The sequence below is a fragment of the Tiliqua scincoides genome, chromosome 4 (assembly GCF_035046505.1).
Source record: "Tiliqua scincoides isolate rTilSci1 chromosome 4, rTilSci1.hap2, whole genome shotgun sequence".
NCBI classification, from domain to species: Eukaryota; Metazoa; Chordata; class Lepidosauria; order Squamata; family Scincidae; genus Tiliqua; species Tiliqua scincoides.
The window spans coordinates 73,667,767-73,688,965 of NC_089824.1; the positions used below are offsets into that span (position 1 = coordinate 73,667,767).

Below are 21,199 nucleotides of genomic sequence, written 5' to 3' on the forward strand. Positions count from 1 at the left end.
CATGTTACAGGTTGTTACAGGTCATCAGAGAAGGCCTTTTTACAAGTGCCGCTGCCTAAGGAGGTACGTGGGGCGGCAGCAAGAAATAGGGCCTTCTCAGTAGTGGCACCAACGTTGTGGAACTCCCTTCCCCTTGACTTGAGAATGGCTCCCTCTCTGGAGACTTTTCAGCGAGGCTTGAAGACCTTGTTGTTTAATCAAGCCTTCTGACTTCATGGCCTTTTAAACATATTTTATACATCTTTTAGTTGCTCTTTTATTCTGACTTTTATCTGACTACTGTTTTTATGGGTTCTGCTAATGTGTTTTTTAATGTGTTTTTATCTGTTTGTGAAATTATGTTTTAATCTGTTTTATATGTTGTTAGCCGCCCTGGGTCCCTTTGGAGAGAAGGGCGGGATAGAAATAAAGTTTATTATTATTATTATTATTATTATTATTATTATTATTATTATTATTATTATTATTATTATTATTATTATTATGTTATGCAATATTTAATTAGGGATACTTTGGGATGATATGTAAGAAACACATACTATTTGTCACAGCTGTAAACAACACTAGTATTGTGCCAAGCTCTTAATCTTAGTCAATTATTATACCCATCTAATAGAAAGGTAATAAAAAGCACCCTGGGAGTTATCGCCCTATTTCCCTGTTATCTACTTTAGGCAAGATTTATGCAAAATACCTCTTGGATAGGCTATTTGGTCAGTGTGTCCTAAACTGTGGGTCGGGACCCACTAGGTGTGTCGCGAGCCATTTTCAGGCGTATCCCCATTCATTTCAATTATTTTTAATATATTAGACTTGATGCTACCTTGGTATGTGACTGCATTTGGGGAAATGTTACAGACTTGTACTTTTAACAAGCTACTATGTATATTCTTTTAACAATGTCAATGGGAATTACTCCTAGGTAAGTGTGAGTAGGATTGCAGCCTAGGTTTGTTAAAAATGTCCCTGTTTGATATCACTTCTGGTGGGTTCCGACAGATTCTCATTCTAAAAAGTGGGTCCTGGTGCTAAATGTATGAGAACCACTGATCTAGGTGGTTGAAAGAAAACAATGTTATTGACCCAGAATAAGCTGGCTTTCTATCTGATAAATCCATTTTGGACAGCAGCTTAGTCTTATCCCACCTAATCTTCAAGTATGCTAGGTCTAAAAATTCCCATCTCTGTGTTGCCTTTTTGGATCTAAAAGGCGCATTTGACACAGTCGATAGGGAATTACTATGGCAAAAACCGGATAATTTCAGCCTAGACAAGCAACTTCTTCAAATCAGAAAACTTTACTCAGAGACCAACTGACAAGTTAAATTATCACCAGGTGGGAAGACATCAGCCTCAATACCAACTAATTTAAGAGTCAAACAAGGATATATTCTGGCCCCTACACTGTTTAATTTATTTGTTAATGATCTGGCCCCTCACTTATCCTCGATTGATGCCCACTCTCCTAAATTCGGCAATTTATCACTTCCCCTCTTCCCCGTCTAATTATTTCTTGCATAGAATATGTCATTTCCAACAAACTGCAACTGCATTTTGGGAAGTCCAAAATTATGGTTTTGGTTTCTCAATGGAAACCAAATTCATGGTCCTTTGGGGGGAAGGCAATTCAACAGGTTAAAGAATTCAAGTATCTTGGAATTCTGTTCCATCACAGGCACAACTGGACTCACCATCAGGCTGCTATTCTTTCAATCAATTTATCAGCTCACAAGCCACCCTGCAATTTTTTTTTTTACTCCTGGGGTAATTCCTATATTCCAGTGGTGATGCAGATTTTTAAGATTCTAGCACGATTGCAGTTTGGTATCCCCATTTGGCTTTCAGCTGTTTCTATCCTAGTAGGGCATGTTCAAACCAGATTTCTCTACATGGTACCCCACTGCATCCCTTACGCAGCATTGTGCCTCAATTCTGGCCTGCATAAGATTGAAACCCTGGCCTGGCTAAGACTCCTGAAATTCTGGTTAAGGGTCTGCTTTGAGGCAGATCAGAACATCATACTCAGAAATATCCTAGCTGATGCTACCCTTTCTTCATGCCTAACCCTTTTCTACAAAAAAATTACAGATGCTTGGCCTAACGCTTGACCTCATTGGTGGATTACCTTTGCCTGCTGCCTTTAAACTCAGTTGCATTAGTCTATTTGATATTGAAAAACAGAATCTACAAGCTGTAGCCCTAAAATCATGTTCCCCTTCACATCTTGGGCTTTCCTGGCCCTCTGATGCTGGTTCAAACTACCTTTCCTTTTTACTTTCTCCTCAGGTTCACAGATCCTTTACCAGATGGCCAGATTTAATGTCATGCCTACGAATGTTTTGAGTGCCAAATTCAATAGGTCACTGGAGAGCTCTCAGACTTGTTCGTGTGATTTAACCACAATTGAAACCTTGAATCATATGCTACTTTACTGTCATCACTATACTAATCTAATTTTTAGATAATTTTTATCCCCATTTCTGCAAAATTTTCACAGAACTGATTCTGGCACTGTTTGTCATTTGCTGGATGGGAGAAATGAGTCCTGCTCGCTTAGTGTTATATGGCTTACACGGGCCCCATGCTCTCCCTCTCTCCTTCACTGAATAGAATAAACTGATTTAGGCAACAGATGTACAAGGTGCAAACCTCCATCTTTTCAACTATTTCTCTGCCTGGCTTGAGGCTAGAGAAGCAGGAAGGATTAAATAGAAGTCAAAGAAAGCAAGGCTTGAATAGCATCTAATTAGCATAACAAAAGGAAGCGCCTCAGTTGTTAAGCGTTGGGGCAATGCATCTCATTAAATACAAGTGAAAGAACAATTATTTGGCCCCCCTATGAATAGTGTTTGGCAGTGAGATATATATCAGAGAGAAATCACATGGCCATTGAGAGCTTCTGCTTTCCCAGCCCAGTGATCCCGCTTCAGGGTAAATAGCCTCCTTCCATTACTGTGCACCTGCATCTGACTGCTTCATTTTGATTTGGTCTCCTGCTGTGAAAATGTCGCTTCTTCAAACACATACAAGCCATGAAATGCAGCTCCTATGAAAATTATATTCAGAGATGTCAGTGGTGACCTAAAAATGACAACTTGGCCTCCATCTATCTGCTTCATTTTAAATTATGTTTCTCTGATTTCCATTCCTTTGATTCTGTTTTCTATAATGCAAAAAAAAAAAAAAAAAATTAAACTAAAATTTTGTCCTATCAAATCATATTTTTTTATTGAGCATTAAGTAATAATTTTTTTAAAGTACTTTTCCTCTTCATGGTTCCAAAGATTGCGTTTTCTGATTTGCTTTACCAAACATATGTTCTTAACCCATTTTTGCCCAGCCCACAAGCGTGCACGTTTTATCCCTGTTGCATATATGCTACGTTGGGCAGAAATGACTTAAGATGGGTAGGTAGGAATCAAAGGACTCAAACACAGCAATTCTAACTAACATGCATTAATTATGACTTGAAAACCCAACTGTCCAAAATTACCAATAGCTATTACAATATATATATTTTCATGCTAATTATCTACTTATTTGAAACAAGATAATATAGGCTGCATTGTTAGGCTTTGTTGGTGCTCTTGTGCTAGGGGTTGCATCAAGCCTCACTGGAGATGAAATGTAACGCAACAGTGCTGGCACCGAGTTCCTGGAGTAAAGTCCTGTGCAGGGAGCCTTATGGCACCCCCACCTGCCCCCAATAACTTGACTGGATGCTACCACTGCAGCATGACTGTGCTTTCAGGGATGGTTTTGACCAGGTGGGCCTTCTGATGGGTGTGAGCTCTTGGGCCAGTGTCCAATCTAGCCCACTCCTGCTGCACAATAGGGGACTGGGAACATCCTTTGCGGGTTTCCTTCTACTCTCTCATGCAGGCATTTCTCTGCCCGTACCCTAATTATGGTTTGTGTTACTTACGACCAGTGTTTTCATTAACCATAGTTAATGCCAAACCAGCATTTTCAACGTAGTTTCAATTGGGTGTGGCACCAAGTACAATTAGGGAAAATGCTGATGTGCACGGCATACTAAAACAGTTCCAAAGGTGAAAGAATAACACAGATGGAAGAGCAATTGAGTGCTCTCAATTGTCTAGGAAATCAGGCAGCATTACATCTGTAGTGAGTCAATGCCCTGAGCTGTTTTTAATTACCCTGGTATAGGGCACATTATAGAGCACAATTCATCAGCATTTCTCCTGTAAAAACTTACTTCTATGGTCTTATGCAGCTCCCATTTCAATGAGCTGCATTCTGCAGAACTTACTGAGGGACTGTACTCTTCATTTGCAGGAAGGCCCACATGGACGATATATATTTTTTCCAGTTAGTGTATTTTGCAGTGAGACTGCTTTGCCCTTTGGGGAAAAGGCACATTATCTATCAGGTTGCATTTGTTTGACATTTTCCCTGTCAGTGCTTAGAAGACAGTAAGAAGGGGAAAAAAGATGGAAAGGTGAAAGATGAAATAAGGCCTAGAATACTATTCAGCATGGATCACAGCCTTGATCAAGATTTATAAAACATTTATTTGCTAGCACTTCTGCTCAATGTCCAGATCAGAGAGTCAGACATACACCTAAGGTTAAAAATATTATGGGAAGATAAAGACTACAACATCTTTTTGTCAATAAAACGATGGATGAGATTTTTAAGTGAGAGTATAGATTTTGCCATTGCTGTACAACCCAATTTTTAAAGACATTCATTTTGCTGACACACCCTGTGGAAGGCAACAGTTTGTTAAGTACAAAGCAGGGTTGGGAAAATCCAGCGGGGCTTGAGTTGAGTCTAGAATCACTGCCTCCTGTGACTCGACTTGAAAAAGAGTCATAACGGGGACACTTTCTGATTCTCCGAGTCATCCTTTAGTGACTCTGAAAGACTAGAGTCAAGCCCCCCCTTTAAAAAGCCCACCGCAGAAAAAACAGGGCTGCTGCCAGGCTCTATATGTGTGTCGGAGTTCTTTTTAACTACTCCCCTGCTGCCCTATCTCGTCTGTAAACAGGGCGAGAGGGGCGGGAAGGACTCAGTGAGAGCTGGGACAGAAGCGGCAAGAGGGAGGAGGGTGACACGAAGTAACTGCGAGGCTTACCATAATGACCCGATACTTTGCAGCCCTACTCAATAGTAGTCCCACTCAGTTGGTCATTCAATGAGGCTTCCCCCTCTCCTCTAGCTATGTGGTGCAAACCGTGATCACAATGAACTCCCTATCCTCTTCTCTGCCTCTTCCCCCCTGTGATTCTCAAGCTAATTGTAAGGCAAGAACCTCCTTGGCTCCTCCTCCTGCCCTCCCTCAGCCAATGAAAATATCAGAATGCCCATCCTTTGTCCAATGATTATCTATTCCTTCCTTCCTATCAGGGAAAAGAGAGCCCAGTCCCACCTCCCCTCATTCATTGCAAACATTAATGCTTTCTTGCTTTTCCCTGCTGGAACTTTCCTACTGTTCATCCGGTCAGAATGATGGTGCCACGAGGTTTTTGACGCCGCAAAAACTGTAAGCAAGCACAGCCAGACACAGGCAGACTTAAGTCAGCATGTATGAGGACAAGTGCTGAGTCAGGGGGGCCCTGATTTGTGTGTTTTTCAGATTCTTCTATGCACATGACTCATGAGTTACCCAAAATCATGCATTTTCGTGACTCGTCTGAGTCACTGACTCGAATTCCTAACCCTCGTACAAAATAAGGCTCATCTGACGGCCAAAACAAATTGGCCCATTTATTAGCAAGGTAAAGACCACACCAAGTGACTTTATAGTCGTAGAAAAACAAATGCCAGGAGTTCTTCACTAGCAAGCAAGATGTTCATAGAATGCCTCTTAAATATCAAGCAATAACTTTCAAAATACAACCAAAGTGACCACGCTTCAGGCAAATTCAGATGCAATTAATGAGGATAAGACAAATGCACTAGTTTGGCTTTCACAGCTGAAAAATGTCATTGCTACAGATTGGCATTATCAGGTCTCACCTGGGTTCAAGCAATATACGCAAGATCAGATCTAGAGTAGAAGCAAGCCAGGGTAGGTAGAGAAAGAGATAATGAGTAGGCGAACAGACATGACTAGGAAATAATTCTGGGAAGAAAGGAAGCTTCAAGGGACAGGTTCAAAAACCAAGAAAAGTTCAGAAATCTTTACAGAACCTAGAAAAGCTCCTGATATTTTAAGGCTCTTAAATGCAAAGAATGGCCCAGAATTACCAATTTTTATCAACACTAACACTTCTGACTATGCTCTGATGTTTTTCAAATTTGCATATTTAAATATGCAAAAGGTGTTGTCTTCATTCGTTTGAAAAAAGGCTTATAAATATTTATGTATTCTTTACTCTTGCAAGGCAGCATCAGACTTTTATACTACTACTGAACTGTTGGGAATTGGTCACTGTTTTGGCCTGTTTTAACAAATGTATCAAGTCAATTTGTTCCATTTCCAGAGACAGTGTGAAGCAGTAAGGAACACAGACAATTTTGTGTGCATTTATAGGAGTCTTTCAATGCCCTTACTAGAAGTTAAAAAAAAAAAAAAATACATTACCCACAAACACATCTTTCTGTTGATCTGAACACCATATGTTATGAACTTTCAGTGATTACCAAAATCTGGTGAGTAATAAAGACCCTGTAGCCTTGCAGGTGCTAGCTGTAAAAGGGACCAAAGTTTACCTGCTCAGCTAAAACATGAAACGGTAAATCCCTTCACCACAATGGTTGCTTCTGTGACAAAGAGAGCCTGAGCCCACATTCTCCTTCCAATAGACAGGGAGGGCAGGGAAGCACAGAGCTCTTTGATGAACTGACTCTGACCCAAATCCACTTCCGCACACCCTGCATTATTATTATTATTATTATTATTATTATTATTATTATTATTAAGAATATTTATATGCTATTTCCTTCTGCCCTCACTCTGAACTTACTGGTGCTGTGATCAAATTGTCCTGAATTTCACTGGAAAACCGAGACACTCTCCACTGCATTAAAATCTGCAAATCAACAGGAGTGTTTGTATACATGGGTGTTTGTGCTCTTATTCAATTCAGCCCAGTGCCAGCCCAAGACTTCTTGGTGCCCCCCCCCCAATTTGGTAGTGAACCAGCAGTTATCTCCAAAACTCTTTGTCAAAAAGAATGCGGAAAACGCTCTAACCCACTCCTCTCCTCTACACTTCTTGTCCATTCTGCTCCCTCTGCCTTTTCAAGGATGAATACAAGGAGGAAGAGCAGCAGAGGAGACATCCCTACCAATCTGCTTTGAGGCAACTGCCTCAGAGCTCAATCCTAACCAACCTTCCAGCACCAATTCAGTCTCAATGCTGCCCCAAGATAAAGAAACAAATGTTCCATTACCTTGAGGAGGCCTGTGTGACCACCACAAGATTCAGCGCACACCCTGATGGTTCAGCTGTATCAATGCTGGAAAGTTGGATAGAGTTGAGCTCTCAGTCAATCTCATGGATGGTCTGACCTTGAAAGATAAAGTTGGATTTCAGATGTCTCATGTGCTGTCAGGCAGATTCAATCCTAACTATGCTTTTACTATATTTCAGCGGGGACAAAACTAATCATTTTCTGCAATATTAGGTGGTATTGGAAAATTACATAAATACATTCAGAGTTGTGTATTAGCACTGCCAGTGCAACTTAACTTAAAGCAAAGCAGCCAACTTGGAAATGCTTAGAAGGAAAATTATTTTGCTGTCATGCTCACAATGGACACAACCCTTTCTATTTTCAATAGCAATGAAGAGCTTGTATGGAGACACTACACAAGAAGAAACTAAAATGTAACATGCAGTGGGAGGACATGACCAAAAGAACAGATTATGCTCAATAGCTTTAAAATGAACAATCCCTTTATCACTGAATTTTGTCCGAAGGAGAAAATCACATGACGGCAGTTATACAGGACACTGCAAACCTGAGAAGAGCTCTATTATGAGACAATATATGACACACACAAGATCTCACTGGAGCTTTTCAAAAGCTATCTTTTTCTGTACCAAACAAATTGCATAAAACCCTGAGTGCAATTTAGTGGAAAAGTGATTAAGGTTTTATAAACAAACAGATGCTATAGTATATATTACTACTACCTGTACTATAGTATAGATACTGTACCCTTATCAGTGTCACCAGGTAACATGATGCTTTCTAGGCTAAAATGCTCTTTTCTACCACAGATACTGCTCAGTACTTAAAATTACAAAACTATGTTATACAGGGATTCACTTATCTGTGAATTGGGTCTGGCATGTTCCCCCCACGTGCACCCTCCAGAAGCAAAGGGAGCTCTGCTCTCCTTGCCTTCGGAGGGTCCTCTGAGCCCAGCAGAGGACACAGATGTTTGTCCGTGGCCTGTGCCAGGTTCAGACAGAGCCTGACAGTGGAAAAAAGCCCCTTCCAGTTTCTCCATGATGTTTTTAATGTCTTATAAGGCATTAGGAGGCCTGGGGAAGCCCTTTAGTTTAGCATGGTTTAGCAACCAGACATGTATTTGAAAATGGTGGTCCACTTACAATTGCCCTTACTGATAAAGACTTTGTTATATTCATGCTGTATGTTCAGGAATGTTATGAACCATTCTCATGCTAAATATCCACTTTCTATGGAATATGAAAAATTAATATACTATAAAATGTCAGATTGTTAGGACCTTAAAAGGAAATTAAACTGAATACTGTAATCTTTCCTATGAATGGTTTTACCTTATATACACACACACAATGCAATACTGCTCTCTTGAGTGTTGCAGTCCCAATTAAATTGATTCAGTCTGTTTGGCTCAATTGCTTCACTTTTCCAGAGGCTGAAATCCTACTCTTTTCAACAACTGCTGAGATGAGCCTAACCAGTGGCTCTGTCCAGTGTGTAACCTAACTGTCATCTGGCCAGGAAATTAGAATCCTTGTCAGCTGTTCCAAAAACTTCATCACAGATGATCTGTCTAGTCTAGTTTCTTCCTTGCAGAACAGAAATCAGAGAACAGATGTTGGGTTTTTATATTCTACATTTCCACACTGAGAATGAAAAAAAAAATCTGTTGAATGTGAGAAGTTAAAGTATGAGGGGAAATCATCTGGATCACTGATCAATGAATACTTTAATGCTTTTGATTACATTTCTGTATTAATTTTACAAGGCTTCATTCAAACAGTATTTTAGACTTTTAATAAAACTTATTGCAGAAGACCAAAGTTAGTTACTTATACCACCCAACTAGCAGTGATAATCTCAGAGTGCCCAAAGAGAGGGATAAGCATAAGCCCAGAAGATTCTGAGCAATTCAAAATGATGCCTTCCACAGCTACAGTATAAACCAGTGATTTTCAATCTTTTTCATCTCATGGCACACTGAAAAGGCACTAAAATTGCCAAGGCACACCATCAGGTTTTTGACAATCGACAAGGCACACCATGCTGCCAATGCGGGGCTCAGATCCCCCGCTGGCCCTACTAATAACTGATTTACCCCCAAATTCCTATGGCATACCCGTGAACCACTCGTGGCACACCAATGTGCCACGGCATTGTTGTTGAAAATGGTTGGTCTGAACAACAACATTTTTGCTCTTTTGTAAGCTTCATCTTATTAATGTTTAATAATGCATCAGTCCAAATTCAAGAAGTGAGTGACTGTTAGAATTCTACCATGTAAGTCATTCAAAGCATTTCAATACGAATCATTAAGAAATTAGGTCGGAATATCAATACACTTCAGTGAGTGGCCCATATGCCAGAAATTATGTAATCTAGATGTCAATAAAATTATGCACATCAGAGAAAATATACATGCCTGTGATTTCAAACTATAAGGACACTGCTCCTTTTGCAATAGTTACAAGTGCTGGAGCTGCCCCTCCTGCACCTTTCCAGGTAGGGCCCCGATATCTGCAAGGGTCCATTCTTGAACCCATTGCTGATACCAAAAATTGCAGATAAGCAAATCCACGGTTTTCTGCCCCTTTCTCCCAACAGGGAGATGTGTTGTATCCTATGGCAGTTATGGAGGCCTCATAAACATTTCTTCCCTTACTTTGGGGCTGCATCGATGCTGGAAAGTTGGACAGGACTGGGCCCTTAGGCTGCAACTGTACTATGTGTAATGCACTATGTAATGCAGTACTCAGTGCAGTGTAATACAACATTGAAAGGGCCTCTTGTTAAGTAAAACTTAGAAGTCTTCAGTTGACCTACAGAAGTAGATTATTGCAAACGGAGTTATAAGAAATTCTATCATTTCCGCTCAAGCAGTGCCTTCCCTGGACATAAATAGATTTTTGTAATTTAAAAACCACAACGGATGCTACTCTCAGCTATAACAGATTAGCCCACAATGGTTGGCAATGGTTTATGGTCTTTTTGCAGAACTATTTGAACTGTTCATTTGCCTCACTGACTCACAATGAATTATCAGCAAAACAGAACTGAAAGTGGTTAATATAATCTGAACACCACTGTGGAAGTTACCTGGAAAAAAAAAAAACATGTGGCACAAACATTTAGAATACAGAATTAGACTGGTAAGTGAAATTTTCAAAAATGAAATCTTGTATTTAAGAAAACTGACAGTGCAATCCTGGGAAGGTTGACCCAGAAGTAAGTCCCACTGTGTTCAATGGAGCTCATTCATAGGGAAACATGCATAGGATTGCACTGTAAATCACAACATCCACAAGTTTTAAACAAGTAACTGTAGAGATCTGATTGCCTACAGGCCTCCTCAGACCTGCACCAGCAATTTGCTGGCGTAAGTCCAAGGAGAAAAGGTGTATGGAGAGTTCAAAAAGAGGTGATAGGATCCTGACACAAGTCATGGGGCTGCCTATGAAGATGATCTGGAAGTTTCAATCAGTACAGAATGTGTACAGAGCGGCTCCTTGGTTCACTGAGGAGCTGCGAATGATGAAGCGGCAGGGCAGGCGTCTAGAGCGACGGTGGCAGAAAACTCGTGATGAATCCAATAGATCTCATTATAGAGCCTACTCTGTGGCGGTGGTAGCAGCGAAGAAATCATTCTTCTCTGCTACCATTGCGTCTGCTGATAGCCGTCCAGCAGAGCTGTTCCGTGTGGTGCGGGGCCTCCTCCATCAGGCCCCGCCAGTGGACCAGGAGGAATACATGGTCAGCCGCTGTGACGTGTTTGCGCAACATTTTGCAGATAAAATCGATCACATTCGTTACGACTTGGATGCCACATTGACAATGTCTGATGATGTCCCCCTGGCAACTGCTTGTCCAGTGTTGTGGGATTCTTTTCAGCTTGTGCAGCCTGAGGATGTGGACAGACTCCTTTGGAGAGTGAGGCCGTCTGCCTGCCTGTTTGACCCTTGCCCAGCTTGGCTGATAAGAGCTGCCCGGGGTGGACTGGCTGAGTGGACGGGGAGGGGGAGGGGACATTGGGGGAGGGGACACTGCCGCCTGCTTTGAAGCGGGCGGTGGTTCGCCCCCTCCTGAAGAAGCCCTCCCTGGATTCCACTGTGTTGAACAACTATCGGCCAGTCTCCAACATCCTGTTTCTGGGCAAGGTAATTGAGCGGGTGGTGGCGGCCCAACTCCAGAGGGTCTTGGATGAAGCGGATTATCTGGATCCTTTTCAGGCCAGGCTTTGGGACGGAAACTGCCTTGGTCGCCTTGGTGGATGACCTACGCTGGGGACTGGACGGGGGAATGCGTCCCTGTTGGTCCTGCTGGACCTCTCGGCGGCTTTCGATACCATCGACCATGGTATCCTTCTGGGTCGATTGGCCGAGCTGGGAGTTGGAGGCACTGTTTTGCGGTGGTTCCGCTCCTACTTGGAAGGTCAGTCCCAGATAGTGGTGCTGGGGGATGCCTGTTCGACACCCTGGCCATTGAGGTGCGGGGTGCCGCAGGGTTCAATTCTGTCCCCCATGCTATTTAATATCTACATGAAACCGCTGGGTGAGGTCATCCGGGGGTTTGGAGTGGGGTGTTATCAATACGCTGATGACACCCAGCTTTATCTCTCCTTTCCTCCAGACTCCAGGGTGGCGGTTGAGGGCCTGGAGCGCTGTCTGGAAGCAGTGAGGATCTGGATGGGGGCTAACAAGCTGAAATTAAATCCGGATAAGACAGAGGCTCTCCTGGTTCGGAAATCCTCGATGCAGGTGCTGGATTATCGGCTTGCTCTGAATGGGGTTGCACTCCCTCTGAAGGAGCAGGTCCGCAGCTTGGGGGTCCACCTGGACCCGCAGCTGCTCCTGGATTCCCAGGTGGCGGCTGTGGCTAGGGGGGCCTTTGCTCAGCTTCGGCTGGTGCGCCAGCTGCGTCTGTACTTGGATCGTGCAGACCTGGCCACAGTGATCCATGCTACGGTGACATCGAGGTTAGATTATTGTAATGCGCTTTATGTGGGGCTGCCCCGGAAGACGGTTCGGAAACTGCAATTAGTGCAGAATGCGGCGGCCCGTGTGGTCACTGGAGCTAGGCGGTTTGACTCTGTCAGCCCGCTTCTCCGGGGGCTGCATTGGTTGCCCATTCGTTTCCAGGCCCAATTCAAGGTGCTGGTTTTGACCTTTAAAGCCCTATACTGCTCTGGGCCAAGTTATCTTAGAGATCGCCTACTTCCGCACAATCCGGCTCATCCTCTCAGGTCATCAGAGAAGGCCTTTTTACAAGTGCCGCTGCCCAAGGAGGTTCGTGGGGCGGCGGCAAGAAATAGGGCCTTCTCAGTAGTGGCACCAACGTTATGGAACTCCCTTCCCCTTGACTTGAGAATGGCTCCCTCTCTTGAGACTTTCGGCAAGGACTGAAGACCTTGTTGTTTAACCAAGCCTTCTGACTTTATGGCCTTTTTAACATCTTTTATACATCTTTTAGTTGCTTTTTTACAGGCCCGATTCCTCTAAGAACCGCTGTTTTATGCTCTTTTATTCTGACTTTTATCTGACTACTGTTTTTATGGGTTCTGCTAATGTGTTTTTTAATATGTTTTTATCTGTTGTGAAATTATGTTTTAATCTGTTTTATATGTTGTTAGCCGCCCTGGGTCCCTTTGGGGAGAAGGGCGCGATAAAAATAAAGTTTTATTATTATTATTATTATTATTATTATTATTCTTATTATTATTATTATTATTATTATTATTATTATTATGTGTGGCTGAGGTGCTTTCAGTGACCTGCTGGTCCAAGCATAACATGTTGCTACTTTTTAATCTACACTGGCTTCAGATTCGCTTCTGGGCTCACTTCACAATACTGGTAATAACCTAACAAACCCTATGTGGCATGGGACCTGGAAGGCCCACCTCCTCAAACATGAACCTCACATATTGTGCCTGTCATTAGAAGTCTTGGCTCTACATCCCTCTACTTGTAGAGATGCAATTGGCAGGGATACAGGATAGGGCTTTTCACTCAGATTAAATAATACTCTTGCTTGGAGACCTGGTTGGTCCCATCACTGCTGACATTTTTCTTGAATCTGTATCATTAACAACTCTAGACAGACACATGCATCAATATGTTTGGATTGACTGAAAGGCCAGTGCTTTCTAGTCAAAGATCTTTCCTTTCTCCTACAGGTGATGTTGTCTTTACTGAGGTACTCCTTAGACTTTCTCCCAGCACGGCAGAACCACTCCTGCATGGGTGAGAGAAAGTTTAAATGGCCCCACTGCTTGTAGTTAAGGGGCTCTCAGGTGGTGAAAAGAATAGACAAAGAATAGCTCAGTGCAGTTTTTAATACAGAAAGTCAACCTGCAGCACTTTGGGAATTTAAAATTTCGAAATGAATTATACAGTGCTGCTACATCATATTGCACACTAGTACATCATCTTAAATATTTTATGCACTAAGATAGGCAGATAAATGTTAATTTTAAATTTGTTTTTAAAAATGTTTCTTCTTCAAATACCAATTATTAAAATCTAAACATGTAGTCATATAGTTATCCAAATTGAATATTAAATACCCTCTGGTAAGTTAAATAAATGGTAGGAAAACATATTATTTATTAATTCCCCAGAACAGGGAGAAATCATACTTGTACTGGATGCTGAAGAATGCCACAGAGCGTATAATAAATTTTTAAAAAACAAAAAGCTTGATATTTTGTGAAACTTGACAACGTTACAATTAACAACGTAAAACTGTTAACTCCCAAAAGGTATTTTGTGGACTATGGATTTTCTTTTTTTCTGTCTGTTGATTTTTTGCTTTCCTTTCCATTATTGATAAAAAAGGGTAAATGTTTGCCTCCTCATTCCTAGGTTCCTGCCTCAAACGCTAATATTCAGTTTATGCTGTATGTGAAGTTTGAAAAAAGAAATCAGCTAGTAGTTATGAGTACAGAGTGGCTTCAACCTTCCACACCAAACTGTTTGGAGGACTAAGAATTAGCTCTGTGCTCATGTTCTCCCTCCTCCCCTCTGACCACATTTTGCTGATGAGTCCAAACACAACAGGGTTGCATGACAGAGTTTTCTGGGCATTGAGAAATGCCTTTCCATGCATGAACCCCAATACTTGTTCAGGTCTGAAGTGAGGCCTTTGATTCAAATCCATTTATCACTATGGCCCCCAAAATGGTGGAAAAACCTTCCTGGGGTTGTATGTGTCTGCACATTCCTTTCTTGTTTTAGATTGACCTTTATGGATTAGCTCCATTTCTCTTACAGCCCAATCCTAACCTGCCCTGGAGCAGACAGACCGACTGGCCTGCCCTGCATCCAGAGCAGGGTTGGAGCCAAAATTGGCTCAGCCAGGGGCAAGGGGAATCACTTCCCCTTACCCTGTGTCACACTGCAGCAGCCCCAATGGGGCTACTCAGATCTACACTACCTAAAGAGGTGGTGCAGATCCAAGCAGCCCAGAGCTGACCCAGGCTGCCCGGGACTGGGGTTAGGATCCGGTACAAGTGCTGGATTCTGGGTCCGCCCCCCTCATCTGCCACCCACCCTGAAACACATCCTCCAACCCTCCCCATGCCCTCCAGTCTGCTGCGCTGATCTGACTCAGCCAGCATGGGCTTACCTTCTCTGTCAGCTCAACGGGGCTTGGGCTGGTGTACGAAGGATGGCACATGTTCATGTGCTGGCCTCCTCCTCAGATGGTGGCGCAAAAGTGCTTTAAATCACTTTTGCGACACTCTTCGGCCGGCACAAGGGACTTGTGCCAGCTGAGGGCACCCTCAGGATTGCACCCTTAGTTATGTACTGTGTAATATTACACTTATTTTATTTTTATGTTTTTCTTTTTTTTTTTCCAATCATCATTAATTTTGTAAGCTGCCTTGAGGAGATGGGGCAACTAAAATATTCAAAGATGACTTCAAAAAATAAATTTCTAAAAATAAATCATAATGGAAGTCTTGTAACAGCACAATCCTATGCACATCAAGTAGGAAGTAAACTTCACTGAGTTTAACAGGACTTACTTCCAGGTAAGTGCACACAGGATTACAGCCTAGGGGCACAATCCTAACCCCTTATGTCAGTGCTTTCCAGCACTGACATAAGGGCAATGCAGCTCTGAGGGAAGGGAGCAAACATTCCCTTACATTGAGGAGGCCTCCATGAGTGACACCCAACTGCAGGATGCAGCATATATCCCATGGACACCGCTATGTCAGTGCTGGAAAGCACTGACATAAGGGGTTAGAATTGCACCCTAAGAGTAAGATTCTTTTCTGGTTCTCCCCCCCCCCCCCCCGAAAATTGTAGTGGAAGTATTTAATGCTATTATCTGGATATTTCCCCCCCAAAGATTCCTATATGCTGCTTCTGATGGATAAGAAACGTTTGTGTTGGCTAGCTAAAATGCCAGATTTCATAATGTTGCTAAGTTGTAAAATCTCATAATTTCTAAGAAACATCATTGAAGTTTTGTCTGCCTGCCCATTTGCTTTTAATATGACCAGAACCGGTTGTTTGAAAGAAAAATAAGTCACATTAACTTGCAAATCAGAGGTTCAGGAAGCCAAGACATACATGAATGAAGAGATTGGGAGAAAAATATTATTTCTAGCATGCAGGCAATGCAGCCCAGCAGTAGAAGTTTCCAGAGCCTGCAGCTGCCCGACTTGCTGGCTTCCATCACCACAGCTTGATGTTTGTCCCCTGTGTAATGAGGAGGTAGCATATCGGATTCCTGCAGATGCTGGCAATGGAAAGCAAAGCTTTGACATCCTGTCACAAGGATGACAGGACAAAATGGCACTAAACAACAGTTCGAGAAGGGTGACTTGATGTATTGAGTTCTTAAGCTTCTCAGATGCTGAAGTCAGCTTGGCATACAAGATAAGGGAAGAACATTTACTTTGCTGGACAGCCTGGTGTTAGGTGGAACGGAGGGAAAGGGAACGGAAACTTCATGAAGAAAAAAAACTGTAAAACTTGTTTTTCGAACCACACTCTTATCAAGTAAAATGAAAACAATAAAGATAGATGTTTAGGATTTGAAAAATGTCACTTTCCAATAAGTTTTAGTCATTTAATAGTAGTGTAGCATTGCAAAAATCATATATATAAATGTACATTCAACTGTTTTCCAAATTTCTCACTAAAAAAAAATATTTAAAAGCAGCCTGTAACATTAATTTACAGTTACTTATAAAACTAAAACAGCCCAGCCTCCACAGTAAGGATTTTTGGTTCTCCCTCCATTGCTCTGAGGCTTATACTGAACATAAATAGTGAGGGCGTGAATGTATGAAATGTTAGAACAGCCATTTTAACCATAGCACAATGGTGTGCCATGAATGGTCTGCAGGTATGCCACAAGTGTTTGAGGGACGACCATATATTAGTAGGCACACTGGGATATGTGTTTACCCAACGAGTAATTAGTTTATGGAACTCTTTGCCACAGGAAGTAGTGATGGCATCTTGCCTGGATGCCTTTAAGAGGGAATTGGACAAATTTCTGGAGGAAAAGTTCATTATGGGTTACAAGTCATAGTAGGTATGTGCAAACTCTTGGTTTTAGAGGCAGGCTACCTCTGATTGCCAGATGCCTTTTTGTCTGATTGCCAGATGCAGGGGAGGGCACCAGGATGCAGATTGTGACTGTTGTCTTGTGTGCTCCCTGCAGGATTTGGTTGGCCGCTGTGAGATACAGGAAGCTGGACTAGATGGGCCTTTGGTTGATCTAGCAGGCCTCTTCTTATGTTCTTATGTGAGCCCCCTGCCGACAGCACAGTGTGCCTTGTCAATTGTAAAAAAACTGATGGTGTGCCCTGACAATTTTAACACTTTCTCTGTGTGCCATGAGATTAAAAAGAGTGAAAATTGTAGTGTTAGAGCATGCCAAAACTTGTGCCTTCTTTTCTGTTGTGGGAATCTGCCAAAGCAAGTGAAATAGGTGTATAGGTTTTCACACAAATTGGGAGAGGATAGGGCACAATCACAATTATTCCTTTTACAAACCAGACATCTAGAGTGGGGTCTCCAAACCCTGGCCTGGGGACCAGATGTGGCCCACAGAGTGCCTCTATCCAGCCCGCACCCAGCCTCTGATCCCCTGAGAGCCTCTGGCCCAACTGACCAACACAACCAGAGCTGTGCTTGTGGGTGGGGGAATGGGGGTCCATTTAAGTGTGTGTGCTTTATTTCTTGGGCTGTGTTGGTGCTTGGAGAAATCCTGGACATTTCAACCCATTCATTCCTTCATTTCAGTCATTCGTCTAAGTTCCATCTCTAATGTATTTATTTAAATTTTATATTTAATTTCTTTTTCCGGCCCTCAACACCATGCCAGATATTTGATATTTGGCCCTTTGCCCAAAAAGTTTAGAGACCCCTGATCTAGAGAGACAGTCTTAAAGAGCAATAGTACAGGGCAAGGTTGAGGCTCAAGGACTCAATTTGGTTCTCTGTGTGCCACCTGCTTCCCTTTCTCCCCATCGCTTATTCAGACAGCAGAGAGGTATGAAAGTAGTGGCTGTGACAAGTTTTGCTGACAGTCCACCCTGGGAAACAGAGTTGGTCCTCATCAAATAGGAAAATAATTGCTGGCCAAACACATAGGAAAAGCACACACAAAATCTCTCTAAGCCTTGAGATTGTCCACTATATTCAGAACAGTTGGGTGTAAGCCTATATCATACTTCCACCACTTTGTAGTGTAAAAAGATTGGGAAATTCAGGGTGATATCACCGGGTGATGCAAGGGAGAGAGGAGAAAGGCATGTGGAGTACTGTTTTCAGGAGTTTTGTGTTTGTCTTGCCTATTTCTAGCCTCAGACTTTTTTTTTTTAAATCAAGATTATGAAGAATTGAAAATACGCATCTCTCTCATGCTAAACAAGCTGAAAAACAACATCAAAATGGTGACTAAGCCCCATCCAGTCTTTAACACAGTAGACTACACTCTGGTGTTATTCTACAAATTAAGTAATCCTCACTACTAAAGTAGCTAGAATTCCTGCTTTCAAAATGATATCGGTCCCTCACCAAAGGCTACTGAAAAAACTCCACAGTCAGGGAATTAGAGGACAGGTTCTCTCGTGGATTGAGAACTGGTTGGAGGCCAGGAAGCAGAGAGTGGGCGTCAATGGGCAATTTTCACAATGGAGAGAGGTGAAAAGCGGTGTGCCCCAAGGATCTCTCCTGGGACCGGTGCTTTTCAACCTCTTCATAAATGACCTGGAGACAGGGTTGAGCAGTGAAGTGGCTAAGTTTGCAGACGACACCAAACTTTTCCGAGTGGTGAAGACCAGAAGTGATTGTGAGGAGCTCCAGAAGAATCTCTCCAGACTGGCAGAATGGGCAGCAAAATGGCAGATGCGCTTCAATGTCAGTAAGTGTAAAGTCATGCACATTGGGGCAAAAAATCAAAACTTTAGATATAGACTGATGGGTTCTGAGCTGTCTGTGACAGATCAGGAGAGAGATCTTGGGGTGGTGGTGGACAGGTCGATGAAAGTGTCGACCCAATGTGCGGTGGCAGTGAAGAAGGCCAATTCTATGCTTGGGATCATTAGGAAGGGTATTGAGAACAAAACGGTTAGTATTATAATGCCGTTGTACAACTCGATGGTAAGGCCACACCTGGAGTATTGTGTCCAGTTCTGGTCGCCACATCTCAAAAAAGACATAGTGGAAATGGAAAAGGTGCAAAAGAGAGCGACTAAGATGATTACGGGGCTGGGGCACCTTCCTTATGAGGAAAGGCTACGGCGTTTGGGCCTCTTCAGCCTAGAAAAGAGACGCTTGAGGGGGGACATGATTGAGACATACAAAATTATGCAGGGGATGGACAGAGTGGATAGGGAGATGCTCTTTACACTCTCACATAATACCAGAACCAGGGGACATCCACTAAAATTGAGTGTTGGGTGGGTTAGGACAGACAAAAGAAAATATTTCTTTACTCAGCGCATGGTCGGTCTGTGGAACTCCTTGCCACAGGATGTGGTGCTGGCGTCTAGCCTAGACGCCTTTAAAAGGGGATTGGACGAGTTTCTGGAGGAAAAATCCATTATGGGGTACAAGCCATGATGTGTATGCGCAACCTCCTGATTTTAGGAATGGGTTAAGTCAGAATGCCAGATGTAGGGGAGAGCACCAGGATGAGGTCTCTTGTTATCTGGTGTGCTCCCTGGGGCATTTGGTGGGCCGCTGTGAGATACAGGAAGCTGGACTAGATGGGCCTATGGCCTGATCCAGTGGGGCTGTTCTTATGTTCTTATGTTCTTATGATAGGGAGAAATTAGATACAGTTTTTGATCTTTGTCCTCTTGAAGAAGACATACAAATACTGCTGGAGTATATATTGTGATTTTTAAGGGGTATGGCTTGGAAAGCATTTATTTTTTATTTTTTTATTTCCAGCACTGAATTTGATCCCATTTCAGAACACTGCTAGTGAAATAAAATGTCTATTCTGAACACTGCATCGCTTGACAATAAATTTCACACCTCATTAGTCAAGGAAATCTTAAACTTTTTATTAATACTTGGTGGACTGATATTCATGATACATTGCATTCATCACCTCATTTAAGATTCCATGGCTGGAAAAATTACTCACAAGAAGAAAATTCTGATGCATGCTGTATTTATTCAACCTACATGATGGGAAACCACAGTGAGAATACACCAAACTTGGAAATATTCCCCTTGGAAATATTCTTCTTCCACTACACTTGTCAAATCAAGATCTTTTGCAAAAGCATCATGGACATGACTTCTGTCTCTCAAACCAACTAACTAGCCTCCTCAGTATTATTTTTCAAGCCAGCTGTTCTGGTCATGTTGCTGTGGTATGACACTAATAGTCCAAATGGGAGATTTTGTTATAAAGAGAGGGAGATTTTATTGATATGGTGACACGAACATTTTCAAGGCTTATGGCCTCATCCACCTCAAGAGTCACCTTTAGCTATAGCAGAAATTCAAGCAATGTTTGCCACTAGCAAGCTAAGGGCCCAATGCTATCCAAATTTCCGGCACTGGTGGAGACGCAAAGCAGACCCAAGGTAAGGGAACAAATATTCTCTTACGTTAAGGAGGCTTCTGTGACTGCCTTCCCACCACAGAATGCAGTGCACGCCCCACTGGCATGGTTGCACCTGCACTGAAAAATTGGATTGGGTCCTAAGAGAGTTGGGGGGAGGGAGGGAGGCAGGTCCGTGCAGCTCCGCTCCACTGGATCCAAGGCATTTGTGTGGGGCTTGGAGCCCTACACTAACGCCTTTACGCCTTTTGGTCGGCGGTAAAGCGAGTAGCCCCATTGCGGGGCTGCTTCCCTTACCTGGGAGAAGGGGATGAAAGTCCCCTTCTCCTGAGGTGCCAACTGCAGTAGCCTGAGGCACACAGGATTCGGTGGCAGCCGTTTTCAAATCCCAACCAACTTCCTCCTTTCTTTTACTGAGACCCAATCCTAACATTTCCTGTCCACTAAAAAATCTAACCAGTTCTTTCTTCTCTAAGCCCTTCTTCTAGTTGCATCTGTCCCTTGATTCTCTACACACTTCTAACATAGCCATTCTGGGCCTCACCTAGAACCACAGCTCAAGACTGGTTTGCGCCTTTCTCTCCCTAGTAAACAGTAGCTGTAATGGCACCCAGCAGTCCAACAGAAGATCTGAATTTGCACAAATCAGACTATTGCACGATACGAGTGCAAAGATGGCAATTATAAAAACCAACTGTAAGCAATTAAAATCCATTCTCTGGGCTCAGTAGGAGCTCATTCATTCAAGCACTATTCAAATGAGA

At 42.7% G+C, this 21,199-nt stretch overlaps 1 protein-coding gene across 3 annotated transcripts in view; it reads right to left on the reverse strand.

Annotated features, from left to right (window-relative positions):
• CDKAL1 (CDK5 regulatory subunit associated protein 1 like 1) overlaps window positions 1-21,199 on the reverse strand; it is a 340,298-nt gene that overhangs the window by 26,344 nt on the left and 292,755 nt on the right. The window lies entirely within an intron of this gene.